This window comes from Helianthus annuus, chromosome 14 (genome assembly GCF_002127325.2).
Source record: "Helianthus annuus cultivar XRQ/B chromosome 14, HanXRQr2.0-SUNRISE, whole genome shotgun sequence".
NCBI lineage: Eukaryota > Viridiplantae > Streptophyta > Magnoliopsida > Asterales > Asteraceae > Helianthus > Helianthus annuus.
The window spans coordinates 40,598,132-40,618,749 of NC_035446.2; the positions used below are offsets into that span (position 1 = coordinate 40,598,132).

Below are 20,618 nucleotides of genomic sequence, written 5' to 3' on the forward strand. Positions count from 1 at the left end.
AGCTTTAAACAATTTACCTAGATTGTCAGTATGTTTGTCCTCTTAAATTTTCAACACAAATTTCAATTGATTCGAGATACGATATTAGTGTTTTAGAGACTTAAACTTAATTGTGTATCACTCCACTTGAATATACTCCCGTATCCAGATCCCAAATATTCAGTCTTACAGGTGAGTATACCACATCTGATATCTGTAAAGGGGTTAAATGCGAAACCGTGAGAGCTCAGGTCAGAACTTCCGTTCAGCAGAGAGATGACGGCTCGACTTTTGGTGGGTCCCCTTTAGAGGAGCTTTTTGCATTTCAACAGCAGCGACTATCAATGTTATTGTTTCATCAGCATGCTGAGGGCGACGCTTTTTCAAGCATTTGCAGAAAGTATTATCCGGGGACTAGGTCAGTACTTCCATACAGCAGAAGTCCCAGGATAATACCCCAGATATCACTGAGTATAAAGACCTAGTATCTCAGAATATGGGACCTTTCAAACAAGATTTCGGGGGTTACCCATATATTCAAGAATAGTTACCCACGAATCAAGCAAGTTTGAATTAGGTTTATATCTCGTTTCAATTTACTAAATGTGCGAAAATCTACTGACACATCCGCAGTAAGATTGTTTAACTCTTTTTTAACATTACATTTCTTTAGCGTGCCGTGATAGTCTACTGATGTACTATCATTTCCTCTTTTTCGCAACAAAACTCATTTTTGAATTTATCATGTTTTTGGCTTTTTCAAATTTTTTAAATGTTTTTGGATTTTCTAAAATTTCCCAACTCCCCCTAAAATGCAAACACATTTTAAAGAAAAATTTGAAAACTTCTAGACTCTTGACCTACTAGAAACATAAAATGCAAAACAAAATGTACAGAAAAACTTGACAACCGACACTGAATCACATCAAATCGCCATTCACTATGCATAAACAATCTGAACTCCCCCTGTCACAAATCATTTTCTCATTTAGATTTCAAAACACTTAAGTTTGTTTTAATCAAAATGATTTTTTCGGAAAATGAATTTGTGTTGATAACAACCACATGTAGATTTATCAATGTTAAAAACGGGGATGTGGTTCATCATCTTGTCTATCTTTTGCCATGAATAGTAAATCAAGTACAAATTAATGTCCCTGATTTACCATTTGCATCTAAGAACCTTCTGTACCACTTGTAAATGTAATTACTTCAAAGTAACCAAGCATCTCAAAATTTAACCACAAATACCACCTGTGGGATCAAGATTACCACTTGTAGATACTCAAAAACTACCACGTGTAGGAATATTACGTCTACATCACCATTATATCAATCAGAATGCCGATTCCTGCTTCGCAATTAACCACCTGGAAGCTCCGGCGTAGTCCTTCTCCTGCAAACATCCAAACATGAATCACAATCATTCAAACAAATATATCATAAACTAGAATGATGCCGATTCCTGATCCACTATATAAACTTGGGATCTCCGGCATAGTCCTTTGACTATTCTGGGAAACAAACTTCCCTCCAAGTCTTCTCAGACTTGAGAACTTTCAACTCTTCAGCAGTAGGGTTGTATGTCGCCTTTTTAGTTGCGTAAAAATCTTTTACCCCTTTAGCTTTCCCACTCAACATTTTCCCAAATATCTTCTTAACATTCCCGTTGAATGTTTTCTCGACATCAAATTCCTTTTCTTCATTATAAAATTGGTTTGAAATTTCAATTTTACCAATTTTCTTTTTAACCTCTTCAAACTTCAGTGATGGAAGAACATCATCATTTACTGGAATTTTCTTCACAACTTGTGGCTCTTCTGGCTTTGTGGAACCAGATTCATTGCCGATTTTTTCTTCTACCTTTTTTGCAACCCACACTTGGTTGTCATTTCCTTTTCTTTTGTAAAATTTTTCCTTTTTCGAACATTCCCCAACCTCATTTTTCGAATTTTTAAAAATTTTGGATTTCTCAGATTTTTCAACAACTTTTTCTTTCAACTTCTTAGAAGCTCCCTGTTGTGTTTTGATCTCTTTCAGACAATCCGATGCAATGTGATCAGCTTCATTGCTTTTAGAACAGGTTTGAGTATTTCTCGGATGAAATACTCCAGTTCCATTCTTTTTCTTCTCAGCAAGAAATTCTTTGTTAGTCTGTTTCCAAAATGGTTTCTGCTGTTCATCTTCCGAGCTTCCACCTGATACAAATTCAGTGTTTGAATTAAAATTTTTCTCATTTTTATGATTTTCTGGTAGAACAAAACCTAAACCTTTCTTTTTGTAGCTACGATTTTGGTTAGGTTTCTTTGGAAAACCAGGACCAGAATTGTAACCTTTTTTCTTGTTTAGACGTTGTTGAACTCTAGAAGTATATTTTTTAGGTTTATCAAAACTTTTCAATACTTTTAATTCAGGAATATTAACCTCTATTAGTTTAAAAGTTTTGTTGATTAATTCTGTTTTGATACTCATTATCGGAAACTCTTTGTTGTAATATAATTTGTCAGAACCATTCAAAGTATACACAACTTCGAATGTTTCATCATTCAAATCTGCCTTTGATAACAAAAATTCTTTACTATAAGACCGTTTAACCGACGAATTTTGATTGTTGACTGATGACTTTGGCTTTTCAGACTCAGATTTTGACTCTGTCTCCTCATCAGTATCCAACACCTGATCGACCACCTTTTTGATTATTTCAGACTCATGATCAGTATCGGATGAGGTAAACGTCACATCAATGTTTCCTGGTAAGACGTCAGTTGTGTCGGTTTTAAGCTTTATATTGACTACTTTTGCAAGTTGCTCCTCATTTGGTTTCCTAGGTGAATACCCATTCCAAATTGGAGGCGGACACTTGTTATAGCTAACAATTGTTTTCTTACCACAGTCTTTCTTTTCTTTCGGCTTCTCGTCTTGAAAAGCTTCCATACCTGCAACAGTTGGGTAAACATGATCAATAACATAATTAGAGGTAGAATAGCTCAACAATAACCTCCTAATCCTCTCATTTTCAATCTTTTCAGTTTCCAACTCTTGCTTCCATTTTGCACTTTCTTCAATGTAGAAATTTATAGCCTTTTGCTTCGACATTAAAGTTGCATTCATCATTGTCAGCGCCTGTTCTCTTTCTATGTTTGTCTTTTGGAGACCAGTTACTGTTTTGTTCAACACGTCGTACGATTCTTTCACATAATTGAGATTGAACAATAACTGTTCTTTCTTTTTCTCGTACTCAGCTATGATGTCGTCTTTTGCTTCACACTCTTTGCAGACTTCCAAACACTTCTCACATGGCTTGACGATTTCAACAATTTTTTCAACTTCGACTGTTTTAATAACTTCAACCACTTTTTCTACTTCGATCACCTTTTCTACTTCTTTCACAACCTCACCAATCTTCTCAGCATCATTCTCAGCAATTTGAATATCACCTTCAGATTCAGATTGTTGTTCTTTAGCAGCTTGTTTCTCTTTCAGTTTCTCCATTCTTTCTGCAAAATAAAAATGTAAACTTTCAGGAGACAGATGAGATTTTGCAATATTTATATGTTTCTCTTCTTCATCATCACTGCTACTATGATCTGGTGATTTATCAAAGTGAACTGATTTTTTTGAATCAACATCAGATACACTAGAATCAGATGGTGTTTTGTCAAATACAACATCCTGTTCTTGAACAGTTTCATCTTGTACAATTTCATCTGAATTATCTGAAACATCTCCAGAGTGTTCTGAAAGTCTATCAGTACTATCTGAACTTTCATCGGATGACACAGACTTTTCATCTCCACTTGACACATTCTCTCCAATAGATCTCATCCAAGTAGCAAACAAATTTGGCTCTCGGACGATCTTGGCAATGAAAGCTTTAAAACTTCCTTTTTCATCCACAAACATATCCCAACTGAAACCTTCTGGTAGTTTCTCATCATCTTGATTGATAATGCGTGCAGCTGTGGCTTCAGATGATATATAATCATTCCAGCTAAAATCTACAACACATGCTCTTTTGGAGTCTTCAATCTTTCTCCCGTGAGCTGTCTGCAGTTCTTAGGATTGACCAACTTGTTGATAGATAGCTTTACAGTAGTAATCATCTTTCCCGAATGGATTCTGTGCTCCGCTAGCTTCTCTTCCTTTGCACTCCTGCTTGAGATGGCCTTTTTCCGTACATCGAAAACAAGTAACTTTAGATTTATCAAAACCTAAAGTAGAAACATGTGCATCAAGAAAGTCATTTCTCCCGGTAATGGTTTTGAATTTCTCAGCCCGACGAAGAACACTTGCAAGACACCATTTGATATCCATAAGTTCCATTTCTTCAGCGTCTATTTGATCGTAATCCTCTTTAGTGAGCATAGGATTTCCGATTCGACCAGCAACAAGACCTTCATAAGATAACAGAACTGAACCCAGAAGTGCCATATGGTCTTTTGCAGTGTCTTCAGAGAAGCTTTGACCTTCTGGAAGATTGAGAGCTATGTTGCACTGAATTATGTATCCATTTCCGGTTTTTGTACTCTGAGACTAAAAGCTTGTGTTAGTCTCTTTCGGATTCACACTCGGAAACGATGAAAACCCGCTGCTGCTCTTGTTTGAACCCTGATCAGCTTTTTCAGATGAATCACCAGCACTGAAAGCGGTTTGAATTTTCAGACTTCTTTCAGCTTCAGAAAATGGAATACTACCTTTATAGTACATTTTAACATCTTGTTGACCACTAGGATTATTCATCCTCGCGATCTTTTGCTGCTCAAGATCCTGACTCTCAATTTTCTCAATAAACTGACCAATGGTTAGTTTGTCATAAACACCCGTGTTTTTCAATATCATCAAATACGTTCCCCACTCTTTCTGAGGTAACGCATCAGCCAACTTATCAACCCATTCCTCACGACCTTTTTCAACTCCCAACATCGATAACGATCGCACTAAGTGACGGTATCTCTCAATCAGCTTTTTAGTATCCTCTCCCGGCAAACTACTAAACAAATCAAATTCCTTTTTAAGCAATGCCTTCTTGCTTTTGATCATACTTTCACTACCCTCGAATTTTACTTTAAGAGCATCCCAAATTGATTTAGCAGTTTTGTCGTGCTGTAGCAAAATGAATATATCTTCTTTAATTGCCTGCTATAACAAACTGATCATCATTTTCTCTGCTCTGTACATTGCACGTTCTTGTTCTGAGAATTCAGATATCTGTTTAATGACTTGCAACTCTGTTTGAGGCAATGTGTACTTTTCCAATATGCATTCCCATGATCTGAGATGATTTGCCTGAACCCAGTTTTCAAACCGATCCTTCCATCCATAATACTCCTCAATGCTCATCAATTTCGGGGGCTTTTGAGTTGTTCCCGTCTCATTTTCTAAATTCATTGCTTGAGCAATTGCGGCTGGAGTAGTCGATGTAGCAAAGGCGTTGTCAGAATTCATGATGACTTAGCACGATTTTCAAAGCAACTGACAGAAAAGCGATTCACCACTGAACAGATAAGCGAACCAAGGATAATCCAAATAAGCGATCCAGAAAAATATCTTTAGAGCGGTCCAACAAAAATGTCAATTCAAGCGATCCAAGAATATTCGTTCGATCGGTCCAGGACAGTTCGTTTGAGCGATCCAGGGATTGATTTTCGAGCGAACCAGACTTAAATTTGAACGTATGAGCGATCCGAACTATCAACTTTCGAGCGGTCCAGTAGTAACCAAGTACACTTGAGCGATTCAAGATAACACTTTGGAGCGGTTCATGATGACGTCATTTGAGCCGTCCTCATTACGAACATGATTTTACCCCTAAAAACTTCGAATTTTTGCTTCAAACTTTCTAGGGTTTGTCTCGGTATAATAATGAACAATCTGTGAGTTTTTGAATGAATTTCAACCGTGAAATCTCCTCGAATCAGAAAAAGAAGGTGTAGAAGTGAGAAGAAATGATGAAATCCGGCTATAATTTGCAGAAAACCTCCTTCCAAGCTCTGATACCACTTGTAGGATCGTTTGCTGACCCGAACGAGTCGTTCAGAGGTTAACTCTCGCAATTCAGATGCGGAATAATAAGAAAAGCAAGTAGAATAGCTTGTTCTTCCTTCTAACTGCTTGTTTTACTGAATAGAAACGTTTTACAGCTCAAACGTCACACCGGCAGAGCTTCGGCGTGGAATACAATCTATCACTCTATGTGGATCGCTCATACAACTACTATATATAGTGGTCTTGGTCCGCTCTTATGACACATGTTCATATGAGCGGTCCAGGTCATGACCACATAAGCGACCCATACATGACCACAAAAGCGGTCCAAGCATGACAAATAAGCGGTCCATGCATCTCATGACCCTATGAGCGGTCCTAGGCTATAACGCCTATACAGACTCCTGTTTTCTCGTATTTCGTGCCCTATGCTATACAATACGATGTAAGACCTGATCCTAGACACCTAGACGGAATCAACAGATGTAGTGCACCAACACATCTACTTCAAAGAATCACAAGTTGATCAAGAGTTGATTTGAATTTGTCACACCCCGATTTTCGGTTTATGCGGAAGCGTATGGCGAGGTGTGACGAGAGCGGCAATCGTTACAATCAATCGAGTAAACAACATATTTGAAACATAAAAGATGTTCATCCATACAATTGATTCGAAACCATAGTTTACATTACATATGTCTTGTTTGAAACTTGAAACAACACCAACTTTAACTACATTATTCAAAGTTCAAAACATAACACTAAAAACGGATGACATCACAAAAGCTTGCGTTCTTGATAACCACTTGAACATATTTTCCCAAAGCCGTCCACTAATCTCCTGTAATACATGTTAATTTTGAAAACGTCAACAAAAGTTGAGTGAATTCATGTTATTTTGTTTTTGCATCAAATGAGTCTCCAAAACATTTGAAGTAATAAAATTCGTTTTTGTATAGTATGATAAAAAAAATTGTATGATCATTAGTGTGTTGCAAGGACACTAATATGTATGCCGAATAGGAGGCAACCAAACCTTGACAATTTATCGTGTGTGTCAACGACACTAGTTTGGACACAAAGGCACTCTTGACGATCGTGGTTATCGTTGTCGTTAAGAGTGGGGCTTGCCAAAACCCAAATAGATCTATCCGTTTGTTCCTCGGTACTTGTTTATTCATTAATGGCCCCTTTATTTTAACACCTATCCGCATGTGATCAAAATAGTTTCATTGTATTATCATACTATTTGTAACATGTATACATCCCCGAAAGTTTAAAACTATAAACATTCAAAGTAAAAGGGGAAAACATGAACTCACAGATTTGCGTTCCGTGCAAATCTCTATTCGATTCCTTGTTCGCGGTTCGTTTCTCGACCTACAAGTGTTCTAATCTAGTTAGACACTTAGGTTTGTTTTTGTGTATCATACAAATATTCTATCTTGTATTTTGTTTTTGTGTTTTCATATATATATAACTTCCTTGTATATATACATTTATTTTATTTTATTTGTGTTTGAATGGGCTTAATTTATGTTTTAGAATTAAGTCCATTTTGGGTATTTGGTGCTTATGGGCCTAGCCTAAATAACTTTGTTTAAAAAAAAAAATATGGGTCAAACCCAAATTAATTTATAGGAGTGGGCCTTAGCCCAAAACATTTTATAAAGGTAGGCCTAGCCCAATTTAGTTTATAGTTGTGGACTTAGCCCAAATAACTTGTGTAAGAATGGGCCTAGCCCAAATTGTTTTCTAAAATATATCTAGTCCATAATAATTTGTAAATATTGGGTTTTTAGCCCAAGTATTTTGAAAAGTGGGCTTTAGCCCAATTTTGACTAAAAATTACATTTTAGTCCATTGTTTTGTAAAAGTGGGCCTAGCCCAAATTTTTGTTTATGAGAAATGGCATTAGCCCAAATTTTAATTTATAGACCACTTTTAAACTACATAATTTTTGGGCTAGTAAATAAAATAAAAAAAAATATAATAATAATAGTAATACTTGTATTTTTATAAAAATCTAATTTTTATAAAAATTGTTACTTATGCCATTGTTGAACATTTTAGTGCATAAACTTGCGTGACGGTTCGTATTTTATTCTAGTCATTTACTACTTGTCGGTTTTATTTATCCGTATCATTTATCCCGTTTGTGTTGTCCGTCACGTTTTACCATTTGCTTTGTTTGTGCCATTTTTGTTTGTCCAAAAGTCCATATAGTCCAATAGTGTCCGAATTTGTCCATTTGTGTTTTCGTGTCCAAGGATGGACATTTTATTTCGTTTTCAAGTTTATATATATATTTTGTAATTTTTATGGATGTGTAACAATTTTGCACTTGTTCCTACTAGAACTAACATATGATGTACACATCAAAATATATAAACTTATGATACTTGATGAATATTTTTGTAAGTACACATTTTATCCAAAAATATATACTTGTCATTTTTATTTAGAAATCTTTTTATAAAACATGGATTTATGACTTTGTCCAAAATTTGTTTAACCATGTTTAAAGACTCCAAATAATTGTTTTAGTAACAAACTTCTTTGTTTAACAACTTTTAACACATCACAAAATTTATAAAAATTTTGCCATAGTTTTGTTTGAAATATGAATTTTCCCCAAGTTTATACAAAACTTGTTTTCAAATTATTTCAATACAAAACATCATCAAGTATCAATATCTATCAAAATTTGTCAACAAAAGTAGCATGAACATGATATTGTTCTTATGTTTCCCAAAAAGGAAACTTTATTCCTTATTTTTGCCAAAAAATTGTAGAAAGAGATTTTATGAAAAACTCTTGTTTTAGATGTCTTACAAAGTCATTTGAAGCATAAACACGTATTCAAAATGTTTACTACTAACATATTTCTTGCTTTTGATTCTTTCCAGAAATGGAAACTTTATTCAATAAATTTTTCAAAAATTTATTTTCTTGTTTTTAAATGGTTTTTCACATTTTACTTGGATGCATGTTCATCAAAAACTCATGTTCATCACTTTGTTGATGAATCTTGGTTGATCCTACATGCATGTATGTAGATCATATTTTTGAGTAGAAATAACCAAGATTCAAGTTTATTAGCCTAGATTTCTCCAAGTTCATCTCCTAATCATAGAAAAATCATGTTTAAAAATAATGATTTTTAGTTGTTTCTTGTTATTTTTCAAGTGGGTTTAGATGAACTTGTAAAAAGAAATCAAGAATAAAAGTAAGACTAGTGTAATGTTCTTACAATTTTTGCTAGGAAATAAGGATGAAGATAAGAAAAATCTTGATGATCTAGGGCTTCTAGTTCCACCAAAAATGCTTCGAATAGATTCCTTAATCTCACAAATATCTTGTTTTATTCATAAACCTTCATATTTGCATGTGTTCTTGAGTTTGGATTATGAAAGAAGGTGAAGTATGAGGGTGTTTGGCCTTGAACGATTTTGGAGAGAGAGAGAGTAGGAAGTTGTGGTGTTTGATGGTTTTGGGAATAATGAAGAGAAGGTGGAGTGTAAGGATCAATAAAATGTTATAAAATGTTGGAAAATACACTAATCATCATTTTAGAGGTTCCAACACACAAATTGAAAATGGTGGCAAGTGGGGGGACCCACTTTGATCGTGAGTAAGCAAGGAGGTGGAAGAGTTTGCATTTTTTTTTTATAAATCTTGATTAATATACAAACTTTATAAACTTTGATATTTTATATAAAAATATCTACAATGTTTTAAACCCTCATATTTTAAAGTAGTGTGACACTAGGTAAAACTAGTTCACCAAAATTTTTATTTTGTAGTTCGGGTGAAAAAGTCGGTTCGGGTCCTGTACCGGTTTAAATACTGACACCGTGTTTCGTTTGGATAAATACATAACAAAAATTATTTTTGCACTTGATTTATTATCCAACTAATTAATCCAACTTTTTAGACTAAAAATTTTATTGTTTTTGACACGGTTCCGGTACCGGCTTTACTGACTGGCAATTTACTGGACTAGCCGTACAACTTAACGCAATAAGATTCGATTGCGGATTTTGGGTCGTTTTTAATACCCATTATATTATTTATGTCAAATAATATTTATTTTTGGGTTTTCGGACAGTTACTGTTTTGTTCTGCGGAATGCTGTATATTTCCGTAGGATTGCTGTATTTTTCTACGGACTTGGACAAATTGGTTTTTAATTGGAATTTTGTAAATAATTAGGCACCTAATATTTTTGGACAAAGCTCTTTTTTTTTATAGAATATTTGTGTAGACATAACTGTATGTCTTGTTTTCATTGTGTCAGACTGTACCGCGACTAGTACTGACAAGTATCGTTTATTCGCGTTCCTATTGTTAGTCTAGGATATTGTTTCTAATCGCAACGGATTCGTTATCATACTTCACTATGATTTTAGTAATTCCTAGAACTCTCAAGACTTTAATTAATTAAAATTAAGTCAAATATGCGAAAATAATAGTCGAAATAGTTGTTCAGGTTGTACGGAATTACCAGAATTTTGCCGTTTGTCACATTCTCCCCCTGTTAAAGGAAATTTCGTCCCGAAATTTTAATTTGCGTCCCTTCTTAGTTGGGACTTTCTTAAACAAATAAGGGTACTTCTTTTTTTTTATTTCATCTTTTCGTTCCCATGTGAACTCGGGTCCTCGTTTCGAGTTCCATCGGACTTTGATTAGTTTGATTCGACTTCTCCTCGTTTTGTGAATCTTTGAATCTAGAACCTCAACAGGTTCTTCGATGAAATGGAGTTTGTTGTCTACACGGGTTTCGTCCGGGGGAATAATAAGTGATTCATCCGAAAGACACTTTTTCAAATTCGACACATGAAAAGTGTCGTGAACGTTACTGAGTGTTTCAGGCAATTTTAACTTGTAGGCGACGTTTCCAATCTTTTCCAAAATCTCATAAGGTCCTATGTATCTCGGGCTAAGCTTCCCATGCTTACCGAATCTAGCTACGCCTTTCCACGGCGAGACTTTTAGCAACACCTTGTCTCCAACCTCAAAGGACAACGGTTTGCGGCGTCTGTCCGCGTAGCTTTTCTGTCTATCTCGAGCCGCCTTGATACGGTCTCGAATTTTAAATATTTTTTCAGTAGTTTCTTGAACTAACTCAGGACCTAACATTTGTTTGTCGCCTAGTTCTGCCCAACATAGCGGAGATCGACACTTACGACCATATAACGCTTCGAATGGTGTGGCTTTAATACTCGTGTGATAACTGTTATTGTATGAGAACTCCACTAACGGTAAGGGAGTATCACAATTTCGACCTAAGTCCATCACACAAGCACACAACATATTTTCTAAACTTTGGGGATGAAAGGCCGTACTCAAATTAAATTGGGAATCCAAAGGCCTTTTGAAAAGATTGCCAAATCCTTGATATAAAACGACCGTCTCGGTCAGAGATTATCGACAAAGGTACACCATGTCTTGCTACAATTTCTCTGAGATAGAATTTAGCTAACTTTTCAGTACTATCTTTTTCCCGGATAGGCAAGAAGTGAGCTGACTTGGTTAATCGGTCGACGATTACCCAAATCATGTCGTGACCACGAGAAGTCCTGGGTAATTTGGTTACGAAATCCATAGAAATATGTTCCCATTTTCAATTAAGGATTTCGGGTTGTTGTAGCAATCCAGAAGGTTTTTGGTACTCGGCCTTAACTTTAGCACATGTTAGACATTTTCCAACATATGTCGCAATATCACCTTTGATATTAGGCCACCAATAAAATTCCTTGAGATCGTGATACATCTTATCTGTTCCAGGATGTATCGAATACTTGGATTTATGAGCCTCGTCAAGAATTAGGTCTCGAAGACCACCAAAACGAGGAATCCAAATTCTATTCATGAAATATAAGGCTCCGTTCTCTTTCGACTCTAATTGCTTTTCCATACCTCTAAGCATTTCTGCTTTGATATTTTCTTGTTTTAATGCTTCTTGCTGAGCATTAAGAATTCGAGAGGTAAGGTCGTTATGAATTGTAAGCCTTAAAGATCGCACACGCAAAGGTTTAACTCGTTCTTTTCGACTTAATGCATCCGCGACAACGTTCGCTTTGCCCGGATGATATTTGATCTCGCAATCGTAGTCATTCAACAATTCGACCCATCATCTTTGGTGCATATTTAACTCTTTCTGGTTAAATATATGTTGAAGACTCTTGTGATCCGTGAATATCGTGCATTTGGTACCATAAAGGTAATGACGCCAAATTTTTAGTTCAAATACGACTGCACCTAACTCTAGGTCATGGGTGGTATAGTTCCTTTCGTGCATCTTTAGTTGGCGTGATGCGTATGCAATAACTTTTTCCCTTTGCATTAACACGCATCCTAACCCTTGTCGTGAGGCATCACAATAGACTACGAAATCATCCGTACGGTCTAGTAGTGACAAAATTGGTGCATTACAGAGTTTGTCTTTAAGCAGTTGAAAAGTTGCTTCTTGTTTCTCTCCCCAATCAAATTTCTTATCTTTTTGAGTGAGAGAAGTGAGTGATTGAGCAATCTTCGAAAATTTTCAATGAATCTTCGATAATAACCGGCCAATCCTAGGAATTGACGTATTTCGGTCGGTGTCTTTGGTGTACTCCAATTATTTATGGCCTCAATTTTTGATGGATCAACATGTATGCCTTTCCCGTTGACTACATGTTCGAGAAATTGAACTTCACAAAGCCAAAATTCGCATTTGGAAAATTTCACATACAGTTTCTCCTTTTTCAACAACTCAAGAATAGTTCTAAGATGGTGCTCATGTTCCTCCTTGTTTCGTGAGTATATCAGTATATCATCGATAAACATTATCACAAATTTGTCAAGGTAGGGCTTGCACACGCGGTTCATTAAGTCCATGAACACCACTAGTGCATTTGTTAAGCCAAATGGCATAACAAGGAACTCGTAATGACCGTAGCGAGTTCGGGATGCCGTTTTTGGAACACTTTCTTCTTGAACTCTGAGTTGATGGTATCCTGATCTCAAATCGATCTTCGAATAATAGCTCGATCCTTGAAGTTGATCGAATAGATCGTTAATCCTCGGTAATGGATACCGATTCTTGATTGTGAGTTTATTCAACTCCTGATAGTCTATGCACATCCTAAAACTTTCGTCCTTCTTCTTCACGAATAACACTGGAGCTCCCCAGGGTGAGTAGCTTGGTCTAATTAAAACCTTATCCAACAACTCCTAGAGTTGTGTGGATAATTCCTGCATCTCCGCAGGAGCTAATCGGTATGGAGACTTTGACACAGGTGCGGCACCTGGAATTAAGTCTATTCGAAATTCGACTTGTCGTTGTGGAGGTATTCCCGGCAAGTCTTCAGGAAAGACTTCAGGGAATTCCTTCACAACCGGGATTTCCTCAAGTTTTAGCTCATTGGCCTTCTTGTCAACAATGTGCGCTAAGAATGCTATACATCCTTTTCGTAGGCACTTTCGGGTTTTCATACAAGAAATGATTCGTAACAGCATTTCGTTTTTCTCACCGTGAACAAGAAGTGTTTCATTATTAGGAAGGGGAATTCGAATGATTTTGTCGTAACACACGACTTTGGCTTGGTTGGTAGATAACCAATCCATTCCAACTACAATATCAAAACTACCTAGTTGAACGGGCATTAGGTCAATTTTGAATTTTCGTCCTCCTAACTCTAAGGAGCATCCTTTAATAATGTTATTGGATTCAATCACCTTTCCATTCGCTAATTCGATAGTGAATGGAACATCTAGTTTAGTTGAATTTAGTCCAAGCATATCTTTAAATTCTAAAGGTATAAAACTAAAATCTGCACCGGTATCAAATAAAATAGAAGCGAAATGATCGTTGACAGGAAACGTACCGGTGGTTACATTGGGATCCTGTCGCGCTTCTTTGGCTCCAACCACAAAGGCTCGTTCGCGGCCTTTGATTTCTTTGGGACAGTCTTTCTTGAAGTGTCCCATATCACCGCAATTGAAACAGCCTTGGTTTTGTCCTTGTTCATTTCTATTACCATTGCCTCCATCTTTCTTGCCTTTGTTTTTTTTTTTTTTTTCTTTGTTGTTACTCCATCAATTTTCAGTGCGATGACCCATTTTCCCGCATTTATCACACTTGGTGGCTTGGCATCCACCATAGTGGTGATAACCACACTGTTTACACTTAAGTGCATTTCCATTATATTTCTTACCACTCGTTTCCGTTGTGGCAACGAATGCCTTGGTTTTTCTTACTCGTAGGGGTTTTCTTATGTTTGTTATTCGACATAGAATCTTTCTTGAAATATGAATACTTTCTCTTATTGTTACTCGAAGTAAACTCCACATGCGTCTCCTTTTTCACCGCACCTTTATTCAGTTTTCCCATCCTTACTACATCCTCGTAAGACTTAAGGCAAGAGTTATAGCTTGAGCAATTCTCAATATGGTTCCTCCAGTTCCGCCATTGTTTATAATATGGTTTGCTTCATGTTGTACGATTGCTTCTGCAACTTGTTGGTTTAGTAGAGCATCAATCTCAGCTCGCGTTGTAGGTAACGGTTCCGTTTGGGCTTAAAAAGTGTTACTTCGTTCATGGTGCCATGATCTTCATATATATATAAAATATATATCGAAGAGATTAGACATGAACGAAAATAAAAACATATCGTCACGCACTATGATCATAATGTCAAGATAGATCATAATGATACTTATGCAAATCTTTCGCACCATATTCATCACATCCTTGCAGGGATGTAAAATAAATTACAACAGTGTGTCAATAAGAAAAATACCAACTTATATATGCCATGTCACCTTTTTACAATTATTTTAGTGAAGAAAACAAAAATAATCTCAGAGTTACATCACTTCGGTCGATACACGACATATAGTAATATATAAGATAAGGTGAAGTCTTTTCTTCACATTGTTCATGGTTGATATTAAGTCTCCAAGTCTTCCACAGTCTTTAGTCTTTCACAAAATCGGGTATACTTCCCAAAAGTTAGTAATTGAACATAACAACCGTGGTGTGGGATGTGTAAGTGAAGACTTAAAAATTAGACCGTGAAGGCACGTAACCTCCTCCTCGAGACCAAAAATGTGCCTAAAGGTGGCAGTCGAGTGGTTCTCAAGGGTATGAATGTGTTCCTCAGATGATAGAGGTGCTTTTGGAATGTAGAGTGTGGAGGTACTGATAGGGGAAAAAAATGATAGTAATAGGCCATTCCGGAGGAGGTCGAGTAGCAGAAATCTGAGTCTTAAGATCATGGACTCATCGAAAGGGAAAACTAAGATGAATCTTGGAAGATAAAACTCATAGTTTATAATAATAAGCGGAAAATGGCATGGAAGATAAGGATTAGATGGGCTCATGTCCGGTAGTGGAGGTTGAGAATGTGCATCGGAATACTAAGGTGGAGAGTCGCGGGTGATAGGATGTATGTGTTGTCCATATGCCTTAGCAGAACAACCATCTGTTCAGGAGGGGAAAACCAAGCAGTTACCTCTATCCTTACAGTATGTATTCCATACTCTATGGACCTTGGTCATCCGAAGTAAGGAAAGTCCTTCGTCGCATTAACTCATGTGAGGAATGCATTGGTATTGTTTGAGCTCAACGAATTCCAACAAAGTTGTTATGATTTCTATAGATGTCGAATGGAATATGGTAAGAGACTTGCGCCATGGCTCGTGCCATACTACCCTTTGAGACAAAACGAATGTCAAATAACGGATTTTATCGCAATAACTCCAATAGATATGATAAAGTGTTATAGACATCGTGAGATTAACTCAAATGTTGGAGTTTTCGAATGTTTGAGGAAAATCCTTCCTGGATGGTTTTCCTAATTTGTTTGCTTAGATGACTAATCTCAACTAACTTGTGATATAGATCAAATGTTAGGCACGAAATGAATACGTTGAGTTTTTAATGCATTGTGGGGAGTCATAGTAATCACCTTAGTTAGCATTCTAAGAAATGGAAAAAATTGAATTCTCAAGTAACAGCTCAAGAATTTTGAACAGGTAGTGATCATTAGTCTGACCCGCAGGGCCCACCAGGATTTCCATCCACTGCAAGTTATTATTACGTGGGCCCCCGTAATAATAAATTGCCTTGTATAGTCACCCTAGCGTTCCCTCGTTCAAAACAGACGATCAGTTGGAGAGGGGAACATGATTGTCTATTTACCTTTAACATAGAATGGACCTGCGTGATGGTCCACGCGTTAATACTTGTAGCCATCGTTCGCGGAATGGCACGAAGTTAAGAAATAGAAGTAAGAGGATTCATAACAATAATGGCTGAATGGGTACCTTCAAGATGAGTGTTTCATCTTCCTTGTCTTGACAAGAATGTCACCAATCATGATAAATATGAACCATAGGGACCTCGTTCCTACTAATAGAGTATTCATCCAAGGCTACCACCTCCACCTAATTGTCATCATCGAGGTCAGGCATTTTCCATATCTAAGGGAAAACAACCATCTTTTATGGAATGTCGAGCTTAGGGTTTCACTTAGGGACTACACCCTACCATGAGCTCATCAACAGATGCGAGATCAATACGCTTGTTATGAGAGTTCAGAATAATAATAGAATTTGAATACTAAGATATCATGGTCATGGCAAAATAATCCGTACAACGTATACCTGTGAACAACATATAAATAATCGATTTTTGGGCAACTGTACTTTTGTTTTCATTGTTGTTTATATCGTATATCGTTTCCAGTTCGACTTATTGTTATCGTGTCTAAACCCCATAGACTTGTACCAAATAAACTAGTCTTTGGTATTATCGTTTCGAACTATCGTTCAATACTACTACATAGTATCCTTGCATTTTTGTTTTGTATTAGTGGACGCTTTGTAAAAATATAATCTAGATCGCTTGTTGCAAACAACATCGTTTTGAAATTGTAGACTAGACTCAAAAGAATCTTAGTTCACTACAATTGATGCTCTGATACCAGGTCTGTCACACCCCGATTTTCGGTTTATGCGGAAGCGTATGGCGAGGTGTGACGAGAGCGGCAATCGTTACAATCAATCGAGTAAACAACATATTTGAAACATAAAAGATGTTCATCCATACAATTGATTCGAAACCATAGTTTACATTACATATGTCTTGTTTGAAACTTGAAACAACACCAACTTTAACTACATTATTCAAAGTTCAAAACATAACACTAAAAACGGATGACATCACAAAAGCTTGCGTTCTTGATAACCACTTGAACATATTTTCCCAAAGCCGTCCACTAATCTCCTGTAATACATGTTAATTTTGAAAACGTCAACAAAAGTTGAGTGAATTCATGTTATTTTGTTTTTGCATCAAATGAGTCTCCAAAACATTTGAAGTAATAAAATTCGTTTTTGTATAGTATGATAAAAAAAATTGTATGATCATTAGTGTGTTGCAAGGACACTAATATGTATGCCGAATAGGAGGCAACCAAACCTTGACAATTTATCGTGTGTGTCAACGACACTAGTTTGGACACAAAGGCACTCTTGACGATCGTGGTTATCGTTGTCGTTAAGAGTGGGGCTTGCCAAAACCCAAATAGATCTATCCGTTTGTTCCTCGGTACTTGTTTATTCATTAATGGCCCCTTTATTTTAACACCTATCCGCATGTGATCAAAATAGTTTCATTGTATTATCATACTATTTGTAACATGTATACATCCCCGAAAGTTTAAAACTATAAACATTCAAAGTAAAAGGGGAAAACATGAACTCACAGATTTGCGTTCCGTGCAAATCTCTATTCGATTCCTTGTTCGCGGTTCGTTTCTCGACCTACAAGTGTTCTAATCTAGTTAGACACTTAGGTTTGTTTTTATGTATCATACAAATATTCTATCTTGTATTTTGTTTTTGTGTTTTCATATATATATAACTTCCTTGTATATATACATTTATTTTATTTTATTTGTGTTTGAATGGGCTTAATTTATGTTTTAGAATTTAAGTCCATTTTGGGTATTTGGTGCTTATGGGCCTAGCCTAAATAACTTTGTTTAAAAAAAAATATGGGTCAAACCCAAATTAATTTATAGGAGTGGGCCTTAGCCCAAAACATTTTATAAAGGTAGGCCTAGCCCAATTTAGTTTATAGTTGTGGACTTAGCCCAAATAACTTGTGTAAGAATGGGCCTAGCCCAAATTGTTTTCTAAAATATATCTAGTCCATAATAATTTGTAAATATTGGGTTTTTAGCCCAAGTATTTTGAAAAGTGGGCTTTAGCCCAATTTTGACTAAAAATTACATTTTAGTCCATTGTTTTGTAAAAGTGGGCCTAGCCCAAATTTTTGTTTATGAGAAATGGCATTAGCCCAAATTTTAATTTATAGACCACTTTTAAACTACATAATTTTTGGGCTAGTAAATAAAATAAAAAAAATATAATAATAATAGTAATACTTGTATTTTTATAAAAATCTAATTTTTATAAAAATTGTTACTTATGCCATTGTTGAACATTTTAGTGCATAAACTTGCGTGACGGTTCGTATTTTATTCTAGTCATTTACTACTTGTCGGTTTTATTTATCCGTATCATTTATCCCGTTTGTGTTGTCCGTCACGTTTTACCATTTGCTTTGTTTGTGCCATTTTTGTTTGTCCAAAAGTCCATATAGTCCAATAGTGTCCGAATTTGTCCATTTGTATTTTCGTGTCCAAGGATGGACATTTTATTTCGTTTTCAAGTTTATATATATATTTTGTAATTTTTATGGATGTGTAACAATTTTGCACTTGTTCCTACTAGAACTAACATATGATGTACACATCAAAATATATAAACTTATGATACTTGATGAATATTTTTGTAAGTACACATTTTATCCAAAAATATATACTTGTCATTTTTATTTAGAAATCTTTTTATAAAACATGGATTTATGACTTTGTCCAAAATTTGTTTAACCATGTTTAAAGACTCCAAATAATTGTTTTAGTAACAAACTTCTTTGTTTAACAACTTTTAACACATCACAAAATTTATAAAAATTTTTGCCATAGTTTTGTTTGAAATATGAATTTTCCCCAAGTTTATACAAAACTTGTTTTCAAATTATTTCAATACAAAACATCATCAAGTATCAATATCTATCAAAATTTGTCAACAAAAGTAGCATGAACATGATATTGTTCTTATGTTTCCCAAAAAGGAAACTTTATTCCTTATTTTTGCCAAAAAATTGTAGAAAGAGATTTTATGAAAAACTCTTGTTTTAGATGTCTTACAAAGTCATTTGAAGCATAAACACGTATTCAAAATGTTTACTACTAACATATTTCTTGCTTTTGATTCTTTCTAGAAATGGAAACTTTATTCAATAAATTTTTCAAAAATTTATTTTCTTGTTTTTAAATGGTTTTTCACATTTTACTAGGATGCATGTTCATCAAAAACTCATGTTCATCACTTTGTTGATGAATCTTGGTTGATCCTACATGCATGTATGTAGATCATATTTTTGAGTAGAAATAACCAAGATTCAAGTTTATTAGCCTAGATTTCTCCAAGTTCATCTCCTAATCATAGAAAAATCATGTTTAAAAATAATGATTTTTAGTTGTTTCTTGTTATTTTTCAAGTGGGTTTAGATGAACTTGTAAAAAGAAATCAAGAATAAAAGTAAGACTAGTGTAATGTTCTTACAATTTTTGCTAGGAAATAAGGATGAAGATAAGAAAAATCTTGATGATCTAGGGCTTCTAGTTCCACCAAAAATGCTTCGAATAGATTCCTTAATCTCACAAATATCTTGTTTTATTCATAAACCTTCATATTTGCATGTGTTCTTGAGTTTGGATTATGAAAGAAGGTGAAGTATGAGGGTGTTTGGCCTTGAACGATTTTGGAGAGAGAGAGAGTAGGAAGTTGTGGTGTTTGATGGTTTTGGGAATAATGAAGAGAAGGTGGAGTGTAAGGATCAATAAAATGTTGGAAAATACACTAATCATCATTTTAGAGGTTCCAACACACAAATTGAAAATGGTGGCAAGTGGGGGGACCCACTTTGATCGTGAGTAAGCAAGGAGGTGGAAGAGTTTGCATTTTTTTTTTATAAATCTTGATTAATATACAAACTTTATAAACTTTGATATTTTATATAAAAATATCTACAATGTTTTAAACCCTCATATTTTAAAGTAGTGTGACACTAGGTAAAACTAGTTCACCAAAATTTTTATTTTGTAGTTCGGGTGAAAAAGTCGGTTCGGGTCCTGTACCGGTTTAAATACTGACACCGTGTTTCGTTTGGATAAATACATAACAAAAATTATTTTTGCACTTGATTTATTATCCAACTAATTAATCCAACTTTTTAGACTAAAAATTTTATTGTTTTTGACACGGTTCCGGTACCGGCTTTACTGACTGGCAATTTACTGGACTAGCCGTACAACTTAACGCAATAAGATTCGATTGCGGATTTTGGGTCGTTTTTAATACCCATTATATTATTTATGTCAAATAATATTTATTTTTGGGTTTTCGGACAGTTACTGTTTTGTTCTGTTCTGCGGAATGCTGTATATTTCCGTAGGATTGCTGTATTTTTCTACGGACTTGGACAAATTGGTTTTTAATTGGAATTTTGTAAATAATTAGGCACCTAATAT

General features: G+C 35.4%; 1 long non-coding RNA gene across 1 annotated transcript; it reads right to left on the reverse strand.

The window, feature by feature from the left end:
• Window positions 1-6,529: 6,529 nt before the first annotated feature.
• LOC110908276 lies at window positions 6,530-19,879 on the reverse strand. The gene is made up of 4 exons (XR_004879972.1): window positions 19,651-19,879; window positions 17,721-17,778; window positions 7,287-7,344; window positions 6,530-6,805 (listed from the first exon to the last, which is right to left on the reverse strand). It is a non-coding gene; the product is annotated as an uncharacterized LOC110908276 (long non-coding RNA).
• Between the last annotated feature and the right edge of the window lie 739 nt (window positions 19,880-20,618).